Consider the following 23,565-nt stretch of genomic DNA (forward strand, 5'->3'; position numbering starts at 1 on the left):
TGGTGGTCCACCCCTCCCCAAAAACATTCTCCAAAAGGGACAAATTTACGACCATAGCAATATGGGGCTCAAATGAAAGGTCTTTGGGAGTAAAGTAAGAATGTGATATCATTGTGCGGGAAAAAATGTCTATGGGGTCACCCCACTCCCTTAATACCACCCATATAGGAAGTATTTGCTGACCATTGCAATATGGGGCTCAAATGAGAGGTATTTTAGAATAGAACATGAATCTGATATACATTTTCAGGCACAATTCACTGAGTGGCCACTGCTCCCCCAAACATCCCCCAACGCGGTCATATTTGGAAGTAGACTACGAATCTGATATCAACATTCGAGACCAACTGTCCAGGGGACTTCCCACCCCCATAACAACCCCCAAATAGAACATATTTTCTCACCAAGACACTTTGGGTCTTCAAGACAGTGGAGCTCGATATTGATAGTTTTTAGGGTCTATACCGACATATCGGACATATTTTCTGACTTTTGCAATAAGGGGTTTAAATGAAAGGTATTTGAGATTAGAAAACGAATTTGATATCCAGTTTCGAGGTCAATGGCAGTATGGAGTTCTGATAAATGATATAGAGATATATGAGAATATAGCGCAATGCTGATATATTTTCAGGGCTAAGTGTTTGGGGGAACACCCCACTCCCCAAACTATCACTAAATCGGCCATATTTACGGACCATGTCAATGTTGGGCTCAAATGAAAGGAATTGGGGAGTAGAGCACGAAATTAATACCCACTTTTGGTACTGACCATCACAATATGGATCTCAAATAAAGGTATTTGGGAATAGAATACGAAGTCGATATCCCCAAAAGGCCCAAAAGGGTAAAAATTTACCTACTTTGAGATAAGAAAACAAATTTGATAACCAATTTTGGGCCAAGGGTTTGGGGGATGCCTATAAACACTCCTTACGGCAATGGCAATATTGGTTAAAATTAAGAAATATCAAAAAATTTCAATTTTCTTAGAGTTTAGAATGTTAAGACTTGTGGTATTCCATTTTCTAAGATTTAAGAAATTTTATCCGAGATTTTTTTCTGAAATTTTTCTTGCCTAGCAGGAATTAACGAAAAAGTAAATGAACCTGCCAGAAGTCTTAACTTTACACCTAACATGATTGTTCTTGGATCCTCATAGACCACTTGCATGTTGATTGGGCCACACTGATAATGATGACGCTGATGATCTACATTAACTTTTATGATTCTTCTCTCTCAACATTGTCTGTCTGTCGGTCTGTCAGCCCCTTAAGTACAGTGGCTGCTGTAATCTATCGACAATGTTATGCCCTGCCACTTGTTAAAAATAATTTTGTTAGTCGTCATATGTGTTGCACGATTTCAGTTTATCAGTTAATTTAAAAATAATGTAAATTGTAATTTGAGTGCTCCAGCAATGTGTTTTGTTGTGTTGTGGTTAGCACTTGCCATAGCTCTGAATTGCCATGAGAGCATGGAATTCGTTGTGGAATTCCAACATAAATGATACTACCAAAGCAGCCCAAGCAGTTCATAATTATAAGCTGTGGTATTTAACGCCCACACATACAGGGCCAGGGTGATATGGTGCCACCGCCACAGCCACAGCCGCCAACCAGACATTAGCATTGTGGTGTAAAACATTTGTTTGCTATTTGAATTTTCAAAACAAAAAAAAAATCAACTCAAATAAATGCTTTTTACATGTCCCCCTCCGCCATAAAGGCAGAAAGATAGACAGACTGTCGTACCCATGGTCTGCTAGTTAGTTGATTAAATGACCATTTGTTTTCACATTAAACTCGAAATAAATTAGCAATTTAAATGATGTGAAAACACTGCGCCGAAGAGGCAACTCTTTCGTTTACAGAAAATAATAACAAATATTTCAAAAATCTCTATGTGGGGGTTGACAAAAAACAAAAACCACATAAAACATACAACATGCATCTGACATTTAACGGCATTAGAAGTGACCGAAATTATGCAAAACACCTCATTAGTCATTGAACACCGACTGTCGTCTGTCGTCGTGTAGATTTTTTTTGGAAATATTTGAGAGAGTTGACAACTCAAACGGAGGAACGGCGGTGTTGATGGCAAGAAATAAATTTAAGATTAAATATCATCATTTAACAGAAAATTAAAAAAAAAAAATAAAGAATAAAAATTTAAGAAAATTTCTGTCAAATTTGATGAGAATTGCGCCCTCTATAGGCTCAAGAAGTCAAGATCCCAGATCGGTTTATATGGCAACTAAACCAGATTATGAATCAATTTTAATCATACTTAGCACAGTTGTTGGAAGTCATAACGAAACACCTCATGCAAAATTTCAGTCAAATCTGTTGAGAATTGCGCCCTCTAGAGGCTCAAGAAGTCAAGATCCAAGATCGGTTTATATGGCAGCTATATCAGGTTATGGACGGATTTCAACCATACTAAGCACGGTTGTTGGAAGTCACAATAAAACACCTCATGCAAAATTTCAGCCAAATCGGATAAGAAATGAGCCCTCTAGTGGCTCAAGAAGTCAAGACCCAAGATCGGTTTATATGGCAGCTATATCAGGTTATGAACCGATTTGAATCATACTTAAGACAGTTGTTGGAAGTGATGAAAAAAGACTACGTGCAAAATTTCAGTCAAATCGGACGAGAATTGCGACCTCTAGAGGCTCAAGAAGTCAAGATCCCAGATCGGTTTATATGGCAGCTATATCAAAACATGGACCGATTTGAACCATACTTAGCGTAGTTGTTGGATATCATAACAAAATACTTTGTGCAAAATTTCATTCAAATCGGATAACAATTGCGCCCTCTAGTGGCTCAAGAAGTCAAGATCCCAGATCGGTTTATATGGCAGCTATATCAGGTTATGAACCGATTTGAACCACACTAAGCACAGTTGTTGTAAGTCATAACGAAACACCTCATGCAAAATTTCAGTCAAATCGGACGAAAATTGCGCCCTCTATAGGCTCAAAAAGTCAAGATCCAAGATCGGTTTATATGGCAGCTATATCAGGTTATGAACCGATTTGAATCATACTTAAGACAGTTGTTGGAAGTGATGAAAAAAGACTACGTGCAAAATTTCAGTCAAATCGGATGAGAATGGCGCCCTCTATAGGCTCAAGAAGTCAAGATCCCAGATCGGTTTATATGGCAGCTATATCAAAACATGGATCGATTTGGCCCATTTACAATCCCAACCGACCTACTCTAATAAAAAGTATTTGTGCAAAATTTCAAGGGGCTAGCTTTACTCCTTCGAAAGTTATCGTGCTTTCGACAGATAGACGGACGGACGATCAGACGGACGGACGGACAGACGAACGGACACGGCTAGCTCGACTTAAAATGACATGACCATCAAGAATATATATACTTTATGGGGTCGCAGACGCATATTTCGAGGTGTTACAAACAGAATGACGAAATTAGTATACCCCCATACCCCCCTATGGTGGAGGGTATAAAAATAAATAATAAATTTTTTATTATAGTTTATTTTGTTATTAATTTTTTTTTTAGTTTATTTAGATTCTTTAACTCTCTAATATCTCCTGAATGCAGTTATCAAATTCGTACCATTGTAGCCTATGAAGCTGAACGCATTCGAATCCCGGCGAGAACATCGGACAAAGCGGTGTTTGAATCGGAAAACACTCATTGATGTGTGAGAATTTGTCCCTTCTCGATCTGGGACCCTTCTGGGTACTTGGACCCACATTTTAATACCATATTCGTTTTCTGGTCTCCAATACCTTTCATTTGATACCCTTATTGTGGCCATCGGATCACTTTTGGATATGGGTGGCATTTTTGTGGTAAGGGGGAGGGTCCGCCTCCACCCGATATCTAAAAATTATATAGCCAATATTTCCTTCCAGACAAACGTACACAATCTATGAAAATTTTATGAAAATCGGTTCAGCCAAGTATCATATAGTCATAATGGGGCTAATGGGGTTTTTGGGGGGTAGCGTGATCCCCTATTCTTCTATCTGATTTTGTATGCCAGATTCGAAATCTACTTCCGAATACCTTTTACTTGAGCCCCATATTGATCATATTGTCATAATGGGTCTAACCATATAGTCATAATGGGCCCAATGGCGTTTTTGAGTGGTAGCGTAACCCCCTATACTTCGATCTGATTTTGTATGCCAGATTCGAAATCTACTCCCGAATACCTTTCTTTTAAGCCCGATATTGAAATGAACTTCGAATATATCTGGTTTGGGGAAGTTTTGGGGTTGGGGCGGCCCGATGGGTACTTAGACTCAAATTTCGATACCATATTCGTATTCTACTCTCCAATGCCTTTCATTTGATGCCTATATTGTCCCGATCGGTCCAATTTTGACTTTGGATGGTGTTTTTGGCATAAGGGGGAGGGTCCGTCCCCCTTCCGATACTGAAAAATTATGAAGCCTATATTTCCTTCCAGACCAACCTACATATTCGTAAACTACTCCCGACTACCTATCATTTGAGTCCCATATTGTCAAGATTGTCAAATAAACCTATCTTAAAGGGGTTTCGGGGGCTGGGGCGGCCCCCCAGATACTTGGACCCAACTTTTATTATGAAATTCGTACTCTACTCCACACTTCCTGACCATATTCGTAATCTACTCCCGAATACCTTTCATTTGAATCCCATATTGTCCCGAGCGGTCTACTTTTATTTTTGGGTAGTACTTTTGTGATAAGGGGAATGGACCGCCCCCCCTCCCTTTTCCTTTTCCAAAGCCTAGTTCCCAGCCTATTTAACTTGTGTTTTATTTTGAATGCTACTTTAAAATTCCCTTACTGTGGTTACACATGTTCCCCACACACTCTCACACACCACTGGCAACACCAACAAATATTTGCTGATATTAGAGGTTCAGAAATTCCAGAAAACACAACCTCCATTGACCACAGAGAAAAACAAAACAGTCTGGCCCATAAATGTGATGTGATTGCTTTGGGGCGTTAAGTATCCACATGCGTGTGTGGTCTGGTGAAAACATGTAAAAATTAGCAGTTTAAAATTTGCGGTGACAGCATGATTGTGGACATTGATGTTTGTTTCATTTTGTGGGAAGAAGTGTTGAATATATTAAAACAAAAAATGTTTAAAATTTTTTATTGTCGCCATTTAATTGAAGAGAGCCTCATAAAATAGACGGAGCGATGGGCACCACGCCCCCTGGGGCACTCGAGACTATTCTAGATATCCGACCCATTGACATACAGTGTGAGGCAGCCACTGCGGCTATGAGACTTAAGGCGATGGGAGAATCGATTGAGGATGGGAGCAACTCATGCCATCGCGGTGTAATCGAGGCGACGATAGGAAACCTGGAAGGAAGGAAAGAGGTTTTCGATGGGATACCTGAGATGAACCTTGAGGTCGAGTGCGAGGCACTGCTGCCATCGGCACAGTCTTGAATTGACGGAACCCCAGGTATTGCCATCTGGAAAATCATGTTACACGGATGGATTAAAGCTATGGGACAGAGTGGGCCTGTGAACCCAGGGACTGAGATCTGTTTTAGACTGCCCGACCATAATACGGTTCTGCAGGCGGAGATCGGCGCGATCACGTTATGCGTGAGGTGGTGTGGTACTAACGTCGTCGTCGTCGAGTATGAACATCTTTACCGACAGTAAGCAGGCCATACGGGCAAGGACATCCCAGAGGGAAAAGGTCACGAACAGTCTTGCAGTGTAAGAAGGAGATGAACGCCTTCTCTGAGGATGGCAAAATCCGCATCGTTTGAGTGCCGAGCCATAACGGAGTAAGAAGAAATGAAAGGGCAGACGATTTGGCGTTGGAGGCCAGAGGAGTGCCCTTAATAAACTTGGTTAACCCGAAGCCTTTCGGGTCGACGCGGGCCGAGTTAAGGGAGTCAGCGACGAATGCGCATGCAACATTGTGGAACAGCGAAACGGTCGGTAGGACGTCGAAAATCCTATGGGGGGATCCAGATCGTGAGAAGACGAGGCTATTACTGAAAGGAAGTAAGAAGGAGGTCAGTATAGCTATGGGTATCATAACGGGACACATAGGACTACGAGCTCACTTATGAAAAATCGGTGCGGCAAGTGATAGCAAGTGTAGGACATGCGGGGAAGAGGATGAGATGTTGGAGCATTTCCTTTGTCATTGCCCGGCTTTCGTGTCTAACAGATACCGGTATTTAGGTGGAGACACAATACCCGACATGAACCAACTTAGGGGAGTGGTATTGAAAACTAGAATTTTGCTAGTAGCACGGAATTCCTAACTTGAAAGGTACGCTAAAAATTTACCCTTATAATGAGTTTGTATTGAAATTATTTTTACCTCAAGAAGTTATACCGGGTTCTCGGTACTTAGGGGGCTTATATCACCATATTGACCGATTCCGATAAAACTTGGCACTGATGTTGTAAGTCATAAGATAGGGGTTTGGGCCAAATTTCAGCCAAATAAGGTGACAATAGGCTTCCGAGGGCTGAAGAAGTCAAATCCGGGAATCGGTTTATATGGGGGCTACATGAGTTTATAGACCGATTCGGATCATACTTGGCATGGATGTTGGAAATCATAACTCAAGTTTTTGTTCTAAATTTCAGCCAAATCGGATGAAAATTGAGGTTTCTAGGGGTTCAAGAAGTCAAATCGGGGGATTGGTTCATATGGGAGCTATATCGGTTCATAGACCGATTTGGATTATACTTGGCACGGATGTTGGAAATCATAACTCAAGTTTTTTTTCCAAATTTCAGCCAAATCGGATAATAATTGAGGCCTGTAGAACCTCAAGAAGTCAAATCGGGGGATTGGTTCATATGGGGGCTATATCGGTTTATAGACCGATTTGGATCATTTTTGGCATGGCTGTTGAAAGTCAAAACACAAGTCGTTGTTCAAAATTTCAGCCAAATTGGATGAAAATTGAGGTTTCTAGGGGTTCAAGAAGTCAAATCGGGGGATTGGTTCATATGGGGGCTGTATCGGTTTATAGACCGATTTGGATCATTTTTGGCATGGCTGTTGGAAGTCAAAACACACTTCTTTTGATGAAAATTGAGGCTGCTAAGGCCTCAAGAAGTCAAAACCGCGGATCGGTTTATATGGGGGCAATATCGGCTTATAGACCGTTTCGGTTCATATATGGCATGCATTTTGGCAATAAAGTCTTTGTTCCAAATTTCAGCCAAATCGGATGAAAATTGAGGCTTCTTAGGCCCCCAGGAATCAAAACCGGGGATCGGTTTATATGGGGGGCTACATGGGTTTATAGACAGATTCGGATCTTATTTGGCATGGATCTTGGAAGTCATAACACAAGTCTTTGTTCCCAATGTCAGCCAAATCGGAAGTAATTTGAGGCTTCCAGGGGCTCAAGAAGCGAAATCGAGATATCGGTTTATATGGGAGCTGTATCAAGCTATAGATCGATTCTGACCATATTGCACACGTATATTGAAGGTCGTGGGAGGAGTCGTTTTACAAAATTTGTGCCAAATCGGATTCGAATTGCGCTCTCTAGAGGCTCAAGAAGTCAAGACCCAAGATCGGTTTATATGGCAGCTATATCAGGTTATGGAGCGATTAGGACTTTACTTCACGCAGATGTTGGAAGTGATATCAAAACACTATGTGCTAAATTTCAGTCAAATCGGACGAGAACTGCGCCCTCTAGAGGCTCAAGAAGTCAAGACCCAAGATGGGTTTATATGGCAGCTATATCGGATTATGGACCGATTTAAACCATTCTTAGCAAAGTTGTTGAAAGTGATATCAAAACACTATGTGCAAAATTTCAGTCAAATCGGACGAAAATTGCGCTCTCCAGAGGCTCAAGAAGTCAAGACCCGAGATCGGTTTATATGGCAGCTATATCAAAACATGGACCGATTTGGCCCATTTACAATCCCAACCGACCTACACTAATGAAAAGTATTTGTGCAAAATTTCAAGCGGCTAGCTTTACTCCTTTGAAAGTTAGGGTGCTTTCGACAGACAGACGAACGGACGGATAGACGGACGAACATGGCTAGATCGACGTGAAATGACATGACGATCAAGAATATATATACTTTGTAAGGTCTCAAACGCATATTTCGAGGTGCTACAAACAATATGACGAAATTAGTATACTCCCATCCTATGCTGGAGGGTATAAAAAAAAAAATTAAAAATTAAAAATTCGGCAGAGCCCGGCCAGGATTCGAACCTGAGACCGGTGAGAGCCATTGCCGTTGTCTTAGCGTTCGAAGCCATCAATACAACTTTCAACTGATGCACAAAATCATGTGTACTACGGAAGAAGTGTAATTTCTCCACAGACAGAATGTCTGTCCTTACACAAAAAGACATGCATTGGGAAAAAGTACAGCTAATAGGTAGGGTTGTCGAGCGTGGTTAATGTGGTAATTGTATCATAGATGCATTTTCGCTATTAATACGATTCAAATACAGCATACCAACGCACGGTCCTTGAAGCCATCACACCTAATATGGTTGAAAAGTCTTCTAAACAAAGACGAAACTCGTCCCATGGTGGTTGGTGTCTGTTGCCATCTTTGGGTTGCCTTTTCCATTTGCATCTTCGATCATCCAGCTCGTCTCGAAAGAGAAACAAACAAAAATTGTAAAATTTAATGATCTCGCACTAAAAGGCCAAAAAAAAGAAAAAATAAATATGAAAAATTAAAAATTCGGTAGAGCCCGGCCTGGATTCGAACCTGGGACCGCGGGGCAACAGTAAGGGCCATTGCCGTTGTCTTAAAAGGCCAAAAAAAAAAATAAAAAAAATATGAAAAATTAAAAATTCGGCAGAGCCTGGCCAGGATTCGAGCCTGGGACCGCGGGGCAACAGTAAGGGCCATTGCCGTTGTCTTAGCGTTCGAAGTCATCAATACAACTTTCAACAGATGCACAAAATCATGTGTACTACGGAAGAAGTGTAATTTCCCCACAGACAGAATGTCTGTCCTTACACAAAAAGACATGCATTGGGAAAAAGTACAGCTAATAGGTAGGGTTGTCGAGCGTGGTTAATGTGGCATAAATGCGTTTTCACTATTATTACGATTCAAATACACGTAATATGATTGAAAAGTCTTTCAACCAAAGACGAAACGCGTCCCATGGTGGTTGGTGTCTGTTGCTATCTTTGGCTTTCCTTTTCCACTTGCATCTCCGATCATTGAGCTCACCTCGAAAGAGAAACAAACGAGTTATCTCTGACTTTTACAAATGTTTTACTGAGCATTACTCCATTTCAACTCAAGTTTTTTCATACATTATTAGTACTTTGAGGTGAAAATTCGCTTGCCTTTATGCGTATATCGACTAACTGGGAACTATTGGGTTGCCCAAAAAGTAATTGCGGATTTTTTAAAAGAAAATAAATGCATTTTTAATAAAACTTAGAATGAACTTTAATCATATGTATAATTGCCATTTTGTTCGATAACCTTTTGCCATCTTCCTGGCAAATTTCGTATTCCACGCTCATACAATTTCTGGCCTTTATCTGCAAAAAACTGAACCAATTGCGATTTTATAGCCTCATCATTGCCGAAAGTTTTACCATTTAAGGAGTTCTGCAAAGATCGAAATAAATGGTAATCTGATGGTGCAAGGTCAGGGCTATATGGTGGATGCATCAAAAGTTCCTAGCCAAACTCACTCAGTTTTTGGCGAGTGACCAAAGATGTGTGCGGTCTAGCGTTGTCCTGGTGGAATATGACACCTTTACGATTGACCAATTCTGGTCGCTTCTCCTTGATGGCTGTATTCAATTTGTCCAATTGTTGACAGTAAACATCCGAATTAATCGTTTGGTTCCTTGGAAGCAGCTCAAAATATACCACACCTCTCCAATCCCACCAAACAGACAGCATAACCTGCGTTTGGTGGATATCAGCCTTTGAAGTGGTTTGAGCTGGTTCACCATGCTTGAACCATGATCGTTTTCGACTAACGTTGTTGTAAATAAATCCATTTTTCATCTCCAGTTATTATTCGTTTTAAAAACGGATCGAATTCATTGCGTTTAAGGTGCATATCACAAGCGTCGATTCGGTTTGTTAAATGAATTTCTTTCAATACCCATGTGGTACCCAAATATCAAGCTTTTTCACCAGTCCAAGACTTTTTATGTGATAATGAACGGTTGATTTTGGTATATTTAACTTCTCTCCTATCTCATGCTCAGTTACATGACGATCCAATTCGATTAATGCTTTGATTTGGTCATTATCAACATCATTTGGCCGACCTGAAAAATCCGCAATTACTTTTTGGGCAACCATTCTATGGTGGTGGGTACAATAAATATATCACCAACTTTCCGTGGTGGATATTTTTTGTATTAAGTGCATTGTGACACCACAGTAACAATCCAGTAATGCTTCGAAGCACCTCGAAGTATGCATATATCAGGGCACTTCTAATCTTTTTGCTCAAATAAGGATACCACAACTTTTGCTTCCAAAAAAATTCTATCCAATGAAGTTAATTTTTGCAATTTTTTTAAGTTTTTCTTTTTTGTATGGCAAGACTAACAAAATACATTGTCAGCTGTTATCAATAAAACATTTTTCACATATCAATTGATTTGATTCAACAAAATCATAAAAATTCCAGCGATAACCTTGTCCAAATGGGTAACAAACTCTTTGTCATACAGCACGTGATGTTTAGCAATTCGAAGCCTTAAACATAAATAATTTTTAGAAAAATCTCAAATCAAAATTTTAACTCTGCAATGAGATCTGCAGAAAAAAAAAATTCTAAAATAGCAGCAGCACTAGACTAAAGACCAAAGTATGCGAGTACATAGTTTATGATTTTGAAAGTTGTTATTTCATGCCAATAAACGCAAACGCAAGTGGTCACCGCCAGCAACTGCCATTCCATGAAAGATAGGGGTACATGGATATTTTTTTGCCATTTTTTTGTTTTCGTCCATTCGTTGGTTCTAGAAAAAGAATTCAAAATTCCATTCACATCAGACCGCAACACAAAACGCACCATAGACAAATGTGTGGTCTAGCGATAGCAACCAAAAAATTAAAAAAAAAAATTTTTTTTCATTACTAAGCTTTGCAATGATTGCAAACTTTAATTATGGATTAAAGGCAGCACAACTCAAAAACACAAAAGGTGCTGGAATTGTGGCATATGTTTAAGAGGGTTCTTTTTTCTGCATTGTGTGTAGAAATTTGTCATATTATTGTTAAGTTGCGAAAATTTATGGGAATTTGTAGTTGTTTTCGCTTGTCTTTTACTCCCTTGCCTTTGTCTCTCTCATTTGCTGCTCGATATAATTTTATAAATATTAATTAACATTTTTCGCTATTTTGCTTACATCACTTTGATGTAGAGTATGTCCATAAACTGTAACATGACCAACAACGACGACGACGTACAACGCCTGCAACTTTGTTTGAAATTATTTATTGATCTGTCACATGTCATTTAATATGAATTATATGCGCTGCTTACTATTTCTTTGAGTTTCTTTCAAACATCTCCTAAGCGTAATGATTGGCTGGAAGTGGTGGTTGGGCAAATTGAATTGTGCAGTGGCAAATAGGGAAGACTATGGCTAATGAGAATGGCGATTTGAGGAGGGAATTTTTGGTGAAAAAAATATACCCTTCACCATGAATCGCCATGGATTTAAGACAAACAAAGGATAAAAGAAAAGAATTGCCATGCTAATTGAATTGAATGATGGAGACCACAATAGAAGTCGTTGTGTAAAAAATTTCAGCCAAATCGAATCAGAATTGCGACTTTTAAGGGGCTCAGGAAGTTTCAGCCAAATCGGATAAAAACTGCGCCCCCTAGAGGCTGAAGAAGTCAAGACCCCAGATCGGTTTATATGGCAGCTATATCAGGTTATGAACCGATTTGAACCATATTTGGCACAGTTATTGCAATTCATAAGAAAACACCTCATGCAAAAATTTAGCCAAATCGGATAATAACTGCGCCCTCTAGAGGCTCAAGAAGTCAAGACCCCAGATCGGTTTATATGATAGCTATAACAGGTTATTGACCGAATTCGACCATACTTCGCACAGTTGTTGGAAATCATAACCAAACACCTCATGCAAAATTTCAGCCAAAACGGATGAGAATTGCGACCTCTAGAGGCTCAAGAAATCAAGGCACCAGATCGGTTTATATAACAGCTGTAGCCAAATCTGAACCAATCTGGCCCAAAAAGAAGAAGGATGTCGAAGGTCCTAACACAACTCACTGTCCCAAATTTCGGCGACATAGGACAATAAATGCGCCTTTTATGGGCCCAAAACCTTAAATCGAGAGAACGGTCTATATGGCAGCTATATTCAAATCTGAACCGATTTGGGCCAAAAAGGAGAAGGATGTCGGAGGGCCTAACGCAACTCACTGTCCCGAATTTCGGTGACATCGGACAATAAATGCGCCTTTTATGGGCGCAAAACCTTAAATCGAGAGATCGGTCTATATGGCAGCTATATCCAAATCTGAAACGATTTGAGCCAAAAAGGAGAAGGATGTCGAAGGGCCTAACACAACTCACTGTCCCAAATTTCAACGACATCGGACAATAAATGCGCCTTTTATGGGCGCAAAACCTTAAATCGGGAGATCGGTCTATATGGCAGCTATATTCAAATCTGAACCGATTTGGGTTTAAAAAGAAGAAGGATGTCGAAGGACCTAACACAACTCACTGTCCCAAATTTCAACGACATCGGACAATAAATGCGCCTTTTATGGGCGCAAAACCTTAAATCGAGAGATCGGTCTATATGGCAGCTATATCCAAATCTGAAACGATTTGAGCCAAAAAGGAGAAGGATGTCGAAGGACCTAACACAACTCACTGTCCCAAATTTCGGCGACATCGGACAATAAATGCGCCTTTTATGGGCCCAAAACCTTAAATCGAGAGATCGGTCTGTATGGCAGCTATATTCAAATCTGAACCGATCTGTGCCATATTGCTAAAAGATGTTGAGGGTCCTAACACAATTCGCTGTCCTAAATTTTGGCGACATCGGACAATAAATGTGCCTTTTATGGGCCCAAAACCTTAAATCGAGAGATCGGTCTATATGGCAGCTATATTCAAATCTGAAGTGATCTGCGCAAAAAGATGTCGAAGGGCCTAACACAACTCACTGTCCTAAATTTCGGCTACGTCGGACAATAAATGCGCCTTTTATGGGCGCAAAACCTTAAATCGGGAGATCGGTCTATATGGCAGCTATATTCAAATCTGAACCGATTTGTGCCATATTGCTAAAAGATGTTGAGGGGCCTAACACAACTCGCTGTCCCAAATTTTGGCGACATCGGACAATAAATGCGCCCTTTATGGGTCTAAAACCTAAAATCGAGAGATCGGTCTATATGGCAGCTATATTCAAATCTGAAGTGATCTGCGCAAAAAGATGTCGAGGGGCCTAACAACTCACTGTACCAAATTTCGGCGATATCAGACAATAATTGCGCTTTTTATGGGCGCAAAAGCTTAAATCGAGAGATCGGTCTATATGACTCCTATATTCAAATCTGAACCGATTTGGGCCAAATTAAAGAAAAATGTCAAAGGTCCTAACACAACTCACTGTCCCAAATTTCAACGACATCGGACAATAAATGCGCCTTTTATGGACTCAAAACCTTAAATCGAGAGATCGGCCTATATGGAAGCTATATTCAAATCTGAACCGATCTGTGCCATATTGCTAAAAGATGTTGAGGGGCCTAACACAACTCACAGTCCCAAATTTCAACGACATCGGACAATAGATGCGCCTGTTATGGGGTCAAAAGCTTTAGTCAAAAGATCGGTCTATATGGCAGCTATAATCCAATCTGAACCGATCTGGACCAAATTGCAAATTGCTACATCAGAGACGTTGCTACCGTATAGAAGCTGCTAGCTTAAAGAAGGGATTCGAACCCAGGGCTGAACGCCTGGGTTCAAATCCTAGCGAGACCATTAGAAAAAACATTTTCAACGGTGGTTTTCCCCTCCTAATGCTGGCAACATTTGTGCGGCACCATGCCATATAAAACTTCTCTCCAAAAGAGGTAACGCACTGGGGCACGCCGTTCGGAATCGGCTATAAAAAGGAGGTTCCTTATCATTAGGCGTAAACTTGAATCGGACTGCACTCATTGATATGTGAGAAGTTTGCCCCTGTTCCTTAATGGAATGTTCATTGGCAAAATTTGCAATTTCAAGTTAAAGTAGCTGCTACCTTAAAGAAGCTGCTACCTTAAAGAAGCTGCTACATCAGAGAAGCTGCTACATCAGAGAAACTGCTAAATAAAAAAAATTTTGCTACATTGCAGAAACTGTTTTATATCAGAAAAGCTGGCTGTTTAAACTGTGAAACAGAGGTCTCTTCTCAATGACCTGAGGCTTGAATCGTACAGCCCACATGGATTGAAACAACTTTCGCTTATTATTCTTAATCGTCACCGTGGCGCAGAGTTTACCATGTACGCTAGTAAAGCCGAACGCCTGGGTTCGAATTCCCGCTTGAACATTAAAGAAGTTTTCAGCGGTGGTTATTCTAATGCTGGCTGCATATGTGAGGTATCCTGCCACATTACAACTTTTCTACCAAGTGGTGTCACTGTGAGTCACAGAAAGAAGGCCCCCTATTTTTGAGCTTAAACTTGATTCGGACTACACTCACTGATATGAGAAAAGTATTTGCTACCCCTCAATGGAATGTTTATAGGAATTTAAATTCAGTTTCAGTAATCGTCATCTCTAATTTTTTTTCCATATCTATGTTTATGGTTAAAGCGTTGACAATTGTCACAAGAAAAATTTGCATTAAATTAACATTAATCTTGGTAGTACGTTATTATTTATTTCAATATACTATACATGAACACTCAAACATCGCATGTGGCAAAGTGAGTGATGAAGAAAAAAAATATAGTTTGCTAACTTTTTGATTTAAACAATCTACTGAAATGTATACCAAAAATAGTATAAGCACGATGTGTCAATTTAAAAGACAATCGTTAATTTTTCAATAAAAGAAAAATTCTATAAAAACACCTTGTAAAACCTTTTTGTGTTTGACGACTAATTAATTGACAAGAGGAAAATGTTGAACAAAAAAAAAAATCAATACCATTGTTCATTGCAAGACAATCGAAGTCAGCATTGGGCATATATAGGCAAAATAGTTGCAAAAATAAAGGTGTAAGTCAGCGTGACATTTTTGAAATATTTTCTTTATTTTAATTAAGAGAATGATTAGAATAGAATTAGGCTCAAGAAGTCAAGATCACAGATCGGTTTACATGGCAGCTATATCAGGTTATAGACCGATTTCAACCATACTCAGCACACTTGTTGGAAGTCATAATAAAAATCCTCCTGCAAAATTTCAGTCAAATCGGACGAGAATTGCGCCCTCAAGTGGCTCAAGAAGTCAAGACCCGATATTGGTTTATATGGCAGCTATATCAGGTTATGGACCGATTTCATTCATACTCAGCACAGTTTTTGGAAGTCATAATAAAACACCTAATGCAAAATTTCAGCCAAATCGGATAAGAACTACGCCCTCTAATGGCTCAAGAAGTCAAGACCCGAAATCGATTTATATGGCAGCTATATCAGGTTATGGACTGATTTCAACCATAGTCAGCACAGTTGTTGGAAGTCATAATAAAAAATCTCATGCAAAATTTTAACCAACTCGGATAAGAATTGTGCCCTCTAGTGGCTCAAGAAGTCAAGACCGGAAATAGGTTTATATGGCATCTATATCAGGTAATGGACCGATTTGAAAAATATTTGGCACAGTCATTGGAAGTCATAACGAAACACCTCATGCAAAATTTCAGCCAAATTGGATAAGAATTGCGTCCTCTAGTGGCTCAATTAGTTAAGACCCGAGATCGGTTTATGTGGCAGCTATATCAGGTTATGGACCGATTGGAACCATATTCAGCACAGTTGTTGGAAGTCGTAATGAAACACCTCGTGCAAAATTCCAACCAAATCGGATAAGAACTGCGCCCTCTAGTGGATATCGTAATAAAACACCTCATGCAAAATTTCAGCCAAATTGGATAAGAATTGCGCCCTCTAGTGGCTCAAGAAGTCAAGACACCAGATCGGTTTATATGGCAGCTATATCAGGTTATGGACTGATTTCAACCATACTCAGCACAGTTGTTGGAAGTCATAATAAAAAATCTCATGCAAAATTTTAACCAACTCGGATAAGAATTGTTCCCTCTAGTGGCTCAAGAAGTCAAGACCCGAAATAGGTTTATATGGCAGCTATATCAGGTTATGAACCGATTTGAAACATATTTGGCACAGTTATTGGAAGTCATAATAAAACACCTCATGCAAAATTTCAGCCAAATTGGATAAGAACTGCGCCCTCTAGAGGCTCAAGAAGTCAACACCTCAGATCGGTTAATATGGCAGCTATATCAGGTTATGGACCGATTTCAACCATACTTAGCGCAGTTGTTCGATGTGATGCCAAAACACCTCGTGCAAAATATCAGTAAAATCGGATGAGAACGACGCCCTCTAGTGGCTCAAGAAGTCAAGACCCCAGATCGGTTTATATGGCAGCTATATAGGGTTGTGGAACGATTTGCTCCATACTTAGCACAGTTGTTGGAAGTCATAATAAAACACCTCATGCAAAATTTCAGCCAAATCGGGTAAGAACTACGCCCTCTAGTGGCTCAAGAAGTCAAGACCTCAGATCGGTTTATATGGCAGCTATATCGAAACATGGACCGATTTCAACCATACTTAGCGCAGTTGTAGGAAGTGATGCCAAAACACCACGTGCCAGATTTGAGTCAAATCGCTCGAGAATTGCGCCCTCTAGAGGCTCAAGAAGTCAAGACCCCAGATCGGTTTGTATTTCAGCTATATCAAAACATGAACCGATATGGACCATTTACAATCCCAACTGACCTACTCTAATAAGAAGTATTCGTGCAAAATTTCAAGCGACAAGTTTTACTCCTTCGAAAGTTAGCGTGCTTTCGACAGACAGACGGACGGACACACGGAGGGACAAACAGAAGGACGGACAGACAGAAGGACGAACAGACGGACGGACACGGCTAGATCGACTTAAATGACGTGAAGATCAAAAATTTCTATACTTTATGGGGTCTCAGACCTATATTTCGAGGTGTTACAAATAGAATGACGATATTAGTATACGCCCCTCCCATGGTGGTGGGTATAAAAAGAACTTTAGATATTTACACATGATTTAATTAACCAGTATTATTTATTTTATTAGTATTTTGATTAATTTTTTGTTTGTTTCTCTTTCGAGACAAAAGGCTTAACAACTCTTTATTCATGTTCGAAAGGGGCAGATTTTCTTATCCTTCTGTGTGTCTGCTTGTTTTTACTATGTCAAAATCAAGAGCTTGGCCTTTTTTTCATCTATCCGCGTTTTTGTCATCCTGCGTAGTTGTCCGTCCTGCCATGGGTCATTCCCTACAGCTTCACTTTAAGCCATTTTCTTAAATTTTCCCACAGGGACTAGTTTTGTAAAAGTTGTTCCTTGACAAACTATTTTCAATCGGAAAGTGAGAATCTTTCAGCCACTTATTACCAACCGACTTCCATTGACTTTATATGAAACCCCACAAAAGATTGCTTAAGTGTTGGCAAGTTATTGAAGTCTTATTAACCAAAAACAAAATGTTTTACACTTCTAGTACATGGCAAAGCTTTGTAAGGGGTCAGCAATGGAAAAATACTAAAGCGGCTACACACTTTAAAGTGAAACAAATTTTCCAAAACAAAGTTAACACCCCCTCTCTGTAGAAAAAAAAAATATATGAAAACAGCAAAAGGAAATGCTGGTCTAATGTTCAGAGGGCGTCAAAGAAATTATGAACTATGCCGACCCCCCAAGTTAGAGACAGGGAGAAAGGTTTAACTAAAAGCTGATTTTTGCCTCCCCAACAAATTTCAAAACACAAATTCATTTGTTTTCAAGCTTAAGGTTAAAACCTCCCTACACCCCAACAAAATTAGAAGTTTAAAGTTCAAAAAACAAAAACCGAAACCGAAAAACTACAGAAAACCCGAAAATGAACCTAAGGTCATGCATATGTAAAATTAAGAAAAACATTGTAAATTAAGGCCTTTAAGACAGAGAAATAGATAGACACAAAAAATATGATTAATGATGTATGGCCAGGGGGTACAGTTGCCCAAAAGAAAAAACAACAAAAAAATAACAAAAAATAAAATAATTATATATATTTAATATTTCTTTTTTTATATAAAAAATAAATGGAAACAAAAAATATTTAAATTTTGACCTCTAACAAAAATGTAGAAAAAATATTAAAAACCCTTTTTTTAGGCCTTTTTGTTTGAAGAAGTTTTGTATCAAGTAAACTCTGTTGTTTGAACTCCAATGCAGAACCGTAACAAAATTCGTATATAATTTGCCGCAAATCGAAGACAATGGCCAGTTTAGGACAACAATAACAGTCAGGTTCAACTCTGCCATCTTCTCCATAGGCTACCCAGCTTTTAAGGTGTGAAAAATATTCGTCTGTAACTTTTCAATTAAATCACATAACAAATTGATTTAGCAAAGCATGACACATAAACAGCTTAGCTTTGGTAAAATGCAAAACAAAAAAAATCGTAAAAATTTTAGTATTTTTCTTCCCCCCTTTGCTGCACTCTAGCTTTTGCATATTCATATGTGGCTGACTGCCTGGTAGTAGGCTCCTTCTGTGAGGTTGTAAAACAAGAAATTGAAAATTCTTTAACATTTCCCAAGGAATGTTGCCATAGAGCATAGCATACAAAGGCCAAATGATATGGAGACCTTTTTAGCCAAGGAAATAAAATTTTCCTAACCCAAAGACAGAAACGATATGAAAATGGTGGGGGGGAAATGGCACAGAAAATCAAAGAAGGCAATAGCAGGAAACATTGCCGAAGAGATTTCAAAGGAGACAAAATTTCACAATAAGGGACCTTGGGATCTTCGAAGTGCTGGAGAGGAAAATCGCACAGACAATCAATGAAGGCAATAGCAGGAGACATTGCCGAAGAGATTCCAAAATATGGGACCTTGGGATCTTCGAAGTGGTTCAAGAATATTTAGTTGATGTAATTTCATCTAAAAGGAAATTTGTTTTTTGTTTTACCAAAAAAAAAAAAAAATGGCCAAGTAAGACACCCAGTTAGCATCTCCCAATATGAAATATCAAAAATCTCGATTTGCGAAACCTCAAACATTCCCATGAATGAAAAATATGACTCTATTTTAGCTACGCCCTTTAACCCTGCCTTGTTTTTATTAAGTTTGCCAATTTGTTAAACCTTTAGCAGGCATTTTGCATTATTGCCCTCTGCTGCATAAACTCTGACTTTGTCAGACATATTCCCTCATTGATACAACCGGTGTTAACAAATAGTTGTTGCATGTTTAGTCTCTATTGGCATAATGTTAAGTGAGTATCCCGCATAGAATCGTTGGCTGCATGTTGCCACCACATAATTGTAAAATGAATCAATTAAGCACAAACATTGAACAGAGCACAGATCAATTATACTGCAAATGAGCAAATAACAGAAAGAACAAGTAAAAAAGGCATTAAGTTTGGCCGGGCCGAACCTTGGATACCCACCAACTCGGGAATATATATGTTAACCCCCTTTTCATCGCAATCCGATGAAAATTGGATAACTTATGCACCCAAATTCGGCGCGGACATTAAGTGGTCTTATTAGATATAAGTCACTGTTGAAATTTGTATTTCAAATTTCAACAAAATCGGGTAATAAATAAAGCTTTTATAAGCTACAGACCCTTAACCGGCATATCGGTCTATATGACCGCTATATCTAAATATAGTCCTAATTTTACCATATTTGGGTCGGATGGCGGGTGGCCAAAAAATTTCAAATATCAGCGGAAAAATAGGGCTTTTATGGGCTTCAGACCCTTTATCGGGAGATCAGTCTATATGGCAGCTATATCTAAATATAGTCCGATCCACACCATATTTGGAGCGGATATAGGGAGACCTAAACCTACCCACTGTTACAAATTTCAGCGAAATCGGTTAAAAAATAAAGCTTTTATGGCCTTCAGACCCCTTATCGGGAGATCGGTGTATATGGCGGCTATATATAAATATAGTCCGATCTGAACCATGCTTAGGTCAGATGTTGGGAGGTCTAAAACTACTCACTGTTTCAAATTTAAGCGAAATCGGATAAAAAATAAAGCTTTTATGGGCTTTAGACCCTTTATCGGTTGATCGGTCTATATGGCAGCTATATCCAAATATAGTCCGATCTGAACCATACTTAAGTCAGATGTCGGGAGGCTCAAAATAACCTTTTGTTTCAAATTTCAGCGAAATTGAGTAATAAATAAAGTTTTTATGGGCTTCAGACCCTTTACCGGGTGATCGGTCTATATGGCAGCTATATCTAAATAAAGTCCGATCAGAACCATATTTGGGTACTATGTTAGGAGGCCTAAAACTACTCACCGTTTCAAATTTCAGCAAAATCGGTTGAAAAATAAACCTTTTATGGGCTTCAGACCCTTTATCGGGTGATCGGTCTATACGGCAGCTATATCTAAATATAGTCCGATCTGAACCATACTTAGGTCAGATGTTGGGAGGTCTAAAACTACTCACTGCTTTAAATTTAAGCAAATTGGATAAAAAATAAAGCATTTATGGGCTTCAGACCCTTTATCGGGTGATCGGTCTATATGGCAGCTATATCTAAATATAGTCCGATCTAAACCATACTTAGGTCAGATGTCGGTAGGCTCAAAATAACCAACTGTTTTAAATTTCAGCGAAATCGGTTGAAAAATAAACCTTTTAAGGGCTTCAGACCCTTTTTCGGGAGATCGGTCTATATGGCAGCTATATCCAAATATAGTCCGATCTGAACTATATTTGGGTCAGATGTCGGGAGGTCTAAAATTATTCACAGTTTTAAATTTCAGCGAAATCGGATAAAAAATAAAGCTGTTATGGGCTTCAGACCCTTTATCGGCGGATCGGTCTATATGGCAGCTATATCTAACTATAGTCCGATCTGAACCATACTTAAGTTAGCTGTCGGGAAGCTCAAAATAACCTTTTGTTTCAAATTTCAGCGAAATTGAGTAATAAATAAAGTTTTTATGGGCATTCGACCCTTTATCGGCGGATAGGTTTATATGGCAGCTATATCCAAATATAGTCCGATCTGAACTATATTTGGGTCCTATGTTAGGAGGCTTAAAACTACTCACAGTTTTAAATTTCAGTGAAATCGGATAAAAAAAACGCTTTTATGGGCTTCAGACCCTTTTTCGGGAGATCGGTCTATATGGCAGCTATATCTAAATATAGTCCGATCTGAACCATATTTGGGTACTATGTTAGGAGGCCAAAAACTACTCACTGTTTCAAATTTCAGCGAAATCGGTTGAAAAATAAACCTTTTAAGGGCTTCAGACCCTTTTTCGGGCGATCGGTCTATATGGCAGCTATATCCAAATATAGTCCGATCTAAACTATATTTGGGTCAGATGTCGAGAGGCTCAAAATAACCTTTTGTTTCAAATTTCAGCAAAATTGAGTAATAAATAAAGCTTTTATGGGCTTCAGACCCTTTATCGGTAGATCGATCTATATGGCAACTATCTCTAAATATAGTCCGATCTGAACTATATTTGGGTCAGATGGTGGGAGGTCTAAAACTAGTCGCTGTTTAAAATTTAAGCGAAATCGGATAAAAAATAAAGATGTTATGGGCTTCAGACCTTTTATCGGGTGATCGGTCTATATGTCAGCTATATCCAAATATAGTCCGACCTAAATCATACTTAAGTCAGATGTCGGGAGGCTTAAAATAACCCACTGTTTAAAATTTCAGCGAAATCGGATAAAAAATAAAGATTTTATGGGCTTCAGACCCTTTATCGACAGATCGGTCTATAAGGCAGCTATATCCAAATACATTGCGATCTGAGCCATATTTGGGCCCTATGTTAGGAGGCCTAAAACTACTCACAGTTTTAAATTTCAGCGAAATCGATTTAAAAATAAACTTTTTATGGGCTTCAGACCCTTTATCGACAGATTGGTCTATAAGGCAGCTATATCTAAATATAGTCCGATCTGAACCATACTTAAGTCAGATGTCGGGAGGCTTAAAATAACCCACTGTTTCAAATTTCAGCGAATTTGGAGAATAAATAATAATATGGGCATTCGACCCTTGACATGTAGACATGTAGACATGTAGTCTTGCAAAATTTCACCAAATCGGACAGGAATTGCTTCCTCAAGAAGTCAAGTCCCCAAATCGGTTTATATAACAGCTATATCAGGTTATTTACCGATTTTAACCATACTTGGCACAGTTGGATATCATAACAAAATACTTCGTGCAAAATTTCATTCAAATCGAAAAAGAATTGCGCCCTCTAGAGGCTCAAGAATTCAAGACCCAAGATCGTTTTATATGGCAGCTCAAAACATAGACCGATATGGCCCATTTACAATCCTAACCGACCTACACTAATAATAAGTATTTGTGCAAAATTTCAAGCAGCTAGCTTTACTCCTTCGAAAGTTTGCGTGCTTTTGACAGACAGACGGACGGACATGGCTACATTGACATAAAGTGTCACGACGATCAAGAATATATATACTTTATGGGTCCTCAGACGCATATTTCGAGGTGTTACAAACAGAACAACGAAATTAGTATACCGCCATCCTATGGTGGAGGCTGTTTAAACAAAACAAGTAAATATGCATTAAACTTAACCACATTTCGCCAAACTCCATTGACAAATGCAATATTTATAAGCCCATAACATCTGTATCGAAATATGGTCCGATCTGCAAAATAACTATCACTATTCTAAATTTTAGCAAAATCGGGTAATAAATGGGCATTTTATGGCTTCAAGACCTGAAATTAATGTTTGAAGATTATTTCTATTATTATTTTATTATTTATTCAAAAGTTATGTGAGTTATAAAGCAAAACATGTGAAAAAGTCGATTTTTGGCATTTTTTTGTTCAAGGAGGTAATTTTAATGTTTATTGGCTTTGGTTTTATGATATTTTCAATTTGAATTTTGATTTTCAAGAATGTGTTCATTTTGTGTTTAACTTAAATAATCCGTTTAAAATTTTATGAAGAAGTCTGCGTCTTATTCGTGGGCCCTTTGATTAAGTCATTCCCTACCCAATGCGAAATTTTCATTTGTGAATCGAATTAAAAAAATTTCTTAATTTTTTGTAAAGTGCTTCTGAAACCCTATAAAACACAAATATCTTTAATTGCTATGGAGATATGCGACCTACAAATTTATTTTTTTAGATTTTTGAGCAAGCAAATGAAAAATGAAAAATTTATTACAAATCTATAATTTAATGAAAATTGAAAAAAAAACTCATTGGAGTTTTTTTTTATTTTAATTTATCTACCACAGAAAAAAGCATAATGCAAGCATAAAAAAAAAAAAAAAA

General features: G+C 38.7%; 1 protein-coding gene across 4 annotated transcripts in view; it reads right to left on the minus strand.

Annotated features, from left to right (window-relative positions):
* The window catches only part of LOC106093002 (hybrid signal transduction histidine kinase M), a 195,446-nt gene that overhangs the window by 75,090 nt on the left and 96,791 nt on the right, over positions 1 to 23,565 (minus strand). The window lies entirely within an intron of this gene.

Source organism: Stomoxys calcitrans, chromosome 1 (genome assembly GCF_963082655.1).
Source record: "Stomoxys calcitrans chromosome 1, idStoCalc2.1, whole genome shotgun sequence".
In the NCBI taxonomy this organism is placed as follows: domain Eukaryota; kingdom Metazoa; phylum Arthropoda; class Insecta; order Diptera; family Muscidae; genus Stomoxys; species Stomoxys calcitrans.